A 6,177-nucleotide genomic window follows, 5' to 3' on the forward strand; every position below is an offset into this window, starting at 1 on the left:
AAAAAAGACCGGGATCCCGATATCCCGGGATCCCGGGATTGACATCCCTAGTAGCAACCAATTGTATCAAGCAGTTTTGCACACTCAGCTACAGCCACGCATGTAAATGTGCTTTCATATGTTCAGTTTGAATCAACACTACATTTCGCTGTGTGCAAACATTTTCTTTTTCGGTTTAGATTTTAAACCAAATTTTCTATATATGAAACCTAGAAACTAGAATTAAAACATTTTGGTTTGATTTTTAAACCACGAACTTTTTGGACCAAAATTTGAACCACAATATATTAAAAATTGCTATTAACTATTGACTGGTTTAATAAGTAGACTACAAAAGATTAAAAAAGGCAATAGTCCCAGCGCGGTTTAAAAATTAAACCCAAATTTTTTACCGTGTACAAAAAATTTATTTTGGGCGGGACGAAGTTCGCCGGGTCTGCTAGTATTAGTATAAAATCTAAAATCTACAACGATAAAATTCGTTTTGCTGCGTTTTAATTTTAAATTCACACACAAATGGGCTTTACCTACCAATACTGGTAGATTTTTTTCCATTTGGTAGGTTGGTAAGCTTGATTGCATTTTGGTAGGTTTCGTGACAATGGGTAATAGTTATTTGCGAAAAATAGAAAACATTTTAGCAACTTTTTTACACGAACGTTTCACCGGTGCTTTCGTATAACGGCGGCCACAAAACATGTAAATATACCTGATTCCTAAGTACAAATTATTATTGCCAATATACAATATGAACATCCATAAATTTAAAGCATACACTGCAGACCTACTTAGGAGGCAGCAGGGAATAATCTCAGATTGCTGCCCACTGGTGGAAGTCAAACGAAATAAGACAACCAAAGAGATTAATAGCTCCGACCAGGAGGAACTCCGAAAGATACCTTGAACTTAGAACTCTTACGGGCTACCTGACAGCACACTGCAAGTTAACGTCCCATTTGAATTAAATGGTTATTTCTGTAGAGATGGACGGACTGTAAGTTTTGTGGGCTGGTGAAGGAAACCCCAGAGTATATTATATGTGCCTGTCCAGAAGCATGAATCGCAGTTTGATACACCTTGGAAAACGAGTGTCTTCTCCATATACAATTTGGAACATGGAGTCATCCAAAGTGCTGAGCTTTTTAATTAGCCCAAGGTAGGAGTGACTACAATTACACTCAGAAAAAGGTTTAGTTAAAATTACCAAGATTTGGTTATAGTGACCAAGTGGCATAGTTGGATATGGCGAAATAAATATCTAGTTCACGAAAGTCTGCAATTTACTTGAGACTTCTAGTTGGGACAAATGTATATTGGTTAATAATTACAAAACGACTACCTTGAGTGGACAATATTGTTAGTTGAATAAAATCATTGTTGAGCAAATATAAACAATGCTTTGGTTGATACAAGTTTTCAATTAATTTTGTGAACTTGCTGTAGACTTGAATCAGCTAATCGTTTATTATTGGAAAAAAAGTTTCAGTTTAACACAAATAAAAATTTACTCGATGGTTGTTGTGTTTACTTTCTTCTTTTATTTGCATATATTAAGCATAAAAAATACATACATGTTTACATAAATAGTTATTAGAGTAAATAATACATATGTATATGGTGGTAAAAGCAACATTGGTCAAAGCAACATCGTAAAAAATATAGAAAAAGGTTTTTTCTTAACAGCGGTCGTCCCTCGGCAGGCAATGGCAAACCTCCGAGTGTATTTCTGCCATGAAAAACAGCTTCTCATAAAAATACAATCGCCGTTCGGAGTCGGCGTAAAACTGTAGGTCCCTCCGCTTTGTTTGACACCATCAAGGCGCACGCCACAAGTCGGAGGAGAAGCTCGGCCAAACACTAACATATGTGTAAGCGCCAATCTATTATTACTACACCTTCTCATAAAAATATAATCGCCGTTCGGAGTCGGCGTAAAACTGTAGGTCCCTCCGCTTTGTGTGACATCATCAAGGCGCACGCCACAAGTCGGAGGAGAAGCACGGCCAAACACTAACATATGTGTATGCGCCAATCTATTATTATTATATGGCGGTAAGAATTTCCTAAATAGAAACGATGAAACTGGAACAGTCGTGCGAAAACTCAGGTCAATATCTGCTGGAAGTGCTGGTTTAAGTATACTGCTTTGCTTTTTCCTTGGCTAAATAGATACTTTCAAATAATATTTCACATGAATTATATATCCACTGAGATACCTCGGTTGGCATCAAACTTTATATTTTTAAATAACTATGCGCACACCGAAACAACTCGCAGCGATGGCAAAACTGAAACTGAGACAAACAAATCTGGGCATGTCATAGCAGCACACACTTTTCTTTCTCTACCTAGCGCAGTGATCGGCATGACATAGCTTACTGAGCGCTCTGTGACCACACGCGTGTTTCATCCATATACGAACAGCGGTAGCGGAGCAATGATTTCCACGCACACAGTCTCATTCATTGAATCGTTTTTACGCAATGGTCGGCATACTAGCGCATTCAAACGATTCAATAAGTGGGACTGTGTGCATTGCTCGGCTGGTGCTCTTCGTATGTAAAACACCCATGTGCTCAGCGAGCGCTCAGCATTATTTGGGGGTGGCTTACAAGCATGAATACGTTCCGCTCTCAAACCAAATCGTGGTTGCCTCAACTAAGATTTGGTAATATGACTAAACCATGTGTTGAAAGAAAGCTCATCTGCATTAGCAGAGCTTAATAACATCCTTTTATGAACCATACGCTAAGTTGAATGGAATTTGTAGAAGTATGCTTCAAAAAAATATTTATTAGTATTAACCAAACCCATCAACTAAATTAACGATTTGGTACACCCTAGATGAATATTAGAAGCTTTAATATATTTAGTTATAATTACCAACCCATGGTAATAGTTCCCAATCCTTGGAAACAGTTCCCAAATATTGTCAAAATTCGGGAACTAAATATCTTTAGTTGTCGAAACTAATCCTTTGTCTCAGTGTAGCTTTTATATTATTTGAGCATCGATTCTCTCTATAGCCAGACATTGAACATTTCTGCTGGAAATCCCAATTGAAGGAGCTTACTATTTGACTTCAAATAGGAAAGAATGGATACGTGCGGGACAGTTTTGCCACATAAGTTTTTAACTAAAGATCCAGTGCATATCTATATAAAAAAATATTGCCCGACAAGCAAACCAAATAACTGTTTTTGAAAATTTTCCTAAAAATAAATTCCCCATTTGAAATGGTTCAAACGAATACATATACATATACATATGTAACATGCAAAGCAAATCACGAAAATTTGGTTTAAAATTATAGTGCACACTTTCTTCTTTTATGTCTAGTAGTTTTTTTTTTAAGATTGGTCCAAAAAAAATATAACAAAGAAAGAAACCGATGCAGGTATTTAAAGCACAGAAAACAATAAAATTATAGTTTAAAAAACTAAAACCTCGCTATTATAATTACCAGTCGTACTGTCATCCTTATACGTTTGTTATTTACTTATAGGAGTTTATCAGCTGAATTCAAATTTCTTACAAAATTTGTTAATGCCAATGGCTATTCGCTATGCCACAAAGCCTATTTTTTGCAAAATTTGATAAGAAATATAAACGTAAAATTAGAATAAAAATCTATAAAAAGAGTTTATTTGAGAAAAAATTCTTTAGAAATTAAATTAATAATGTGTTGGAGTCTCATGAACTTTTTTTTAAATTTAATTAAATAGAAGGAAACAATTATTTTTATAAACTCTAGGGAAAATTTCAAGTTTTCAAATTACGAAAAAAAAGACGAGACACGTAAATTTAATTTTGATTGTGGATCTACCGGTTTTCCATATCGGATCATTTTCCCAAGATATTTTAATTTTTATGAAAAGATGTATGTTTATGCGCTTTTTTGGTGGGAATCACGTAAGTACGATAATGAATTTTGATTTAGAATATTATTATGCATAAATATAAATCAGTGATGACGATAATGGAGATATGGACCACGATGAAAATGATGAATTTAATTAAATAATACAAAAATACATACATACATACTTGAAATCTTACTTGCCTTAGTTTTGTTTAGTTTTTATTTCGCTACAGAGTCAGAATTTCTGAAACGGGCCACTAGAATTATGTGATCTTTTATTTCCAATCAGTAGTGTTATTTTTTGATAACCATTGGCAATACAAACAAATGTGTAACTTTATTTTTACAAAAAAAAAATAACATTTTCTTATACATCGGCGAGTTTTTTTTTTGTCCGTTTTACTTGAAAATTCAATAATAGACGAACTAATTTACCGATTTTGACAATTCAATCGTCATTTTCATTGTTATTAAAAACTCTTCAAGAACATATTTTTTATTTATTTAAAAATAATTTTTAAGGGTAAATTTTTATAAAATTCTTGGTAAAAATATAAAAATAATAGTCTTCTCACACAGAAAAAAACCATATATGCAAAATTTTACTCTAAAATATTCTGTTGACAAAAAAAATGGATCACAACTTGGAAAACCGTTATTTTTAGTTAAAGGCTGTCGCGCAATGCAACGAGCGCATTCGGACTTATTTTGGTTAAGTGCGTCTGAAAGCAGCGTGCCCTCACCGGTTTATTTGTTTTCATGTGACAGAGTTAAAAATAAACAGAGGTAGATTTCAGTAAAAAATTAAAATTTTTCAATTCATTCATTTATTGAACAAATATTTATAAAATTGAGAAAACAAAGGAACTCATTTGTCGGATTTAAAGATAAAATAAATCTACACATACAGTGACGAACAATCGTATAGACTTTATTTTAAGCAAAAGAACAGCTTTAATATATATAAAAACATTTCAAAAGATTTGTTATCTTTTTAGGTTTTTCCTTGCTAAACATAAATTTTTTCGTAAAAATTAAAATATCTTGGGAAAATGATCTGATATGAAAAAACGGTATATAGATCCATAATCTAGGATCCAAAATTAAATTTACCTACGTGTCTCAGAGTTTTTTGGGTCATTTGGCAACTTGAAATTTTCTCCAGAGAGTTATAAAAATAATTTTTCTCTCCTATAGTAAACAATAAATTTTTAATACAATATCGAAATTTTAATTAAATTAAATAAAAAAAAAAGTTCATAAGACTCCAACACATTAATATACTTATTAGATATTTATTTTATTGGCATGAACATTTTATTCTAAATAATTTTCTCTCAAATAAACTCTTTTTATAGATTTTTAGTCTAATTTTACGTTTATATTTCTTATAAAATTTTGCAAAAAATAGGCTTTGTGGCATAGCGAATAGCCATTGGCATTAACAAATTTTGTAAGAAATTGGAATTCGGCTTGTAAAGACCGCCGACTCCGATAGGTAACTAACGAACGTATAATATTTATCAGTTTCTTCATGCTCACACCTACGACTTTTAATGAAACTGTCAAAACGGTCTGGCAAGTGAGGAAACATCTTTTGATAGTTCCCCAAGTGACATACAGTATATTTTGCTTTGCTGCCTCTATGCTTAAGTGCACATTTAAGATACCTACCCCAAAATGCGAATCAAAAGCATTATTTTTAACATTTATAAGGAAACCGCTCCGATAGATGCATTCAACATACCTGCACATTGGCGATACCTGCCTTAAAAATTGTGCGACTAGTATCAATTATCAATGAAAGTATTACGTTTACCTGCACTGGCCCTACAATTACCTAATTTTACAACCTTTTATTTATTTTGCTCATCTCGCAGAACAACGAAAATGGCTATCAATTTATGTAGTTATATAGATAATTAGATGACATTCGGTAAAAATTTCGCTTGCAGTAATTTCTACATGGTAAGTGCTCCGCCAATATTTGGTTTCATAGGGATTCGGATACCTTCCTCATTGAAGTAGTAAAGAAAATTCGCTTAAGTGCCTTTTTCGGTTACGTGCACAAGTTTTTCGTGCAAAGAAGGATGTGCAGCTAAGCAAAATATACTGTATATAAAAATGAGCTTTTATACTATGACGATAGTATAACTACAATTTATCATGGTTTAAGGGTGTCTGGCAGGCGGAAGGAACCATGCTAAGTATCTGGCAATGAACGACGCAGTTTTTAATATTACTACGAATAAAATATATAAAAAAATGAGCTTTATACTATAACGAATTTGAGGTTCTATTTTATACACCTTTAC

This window comes from Rhagoletis pomonella, unplaced genomic scaffold, assembly GCF_013731165.1.
Source record: "Rhagoletis pomonella isolate Grant_MI unplaced genomic scaffold, Rhpom_1.0 Rhpom_scaffold_00109, whole genome shotgun sequence".
Taxonomy (NCBI): Eukaryota; Metazoa; Arthropoda; class Insecta; order Diptera; family Tephritidae; genus Rhagoletis; species Rhagoletis pomonella.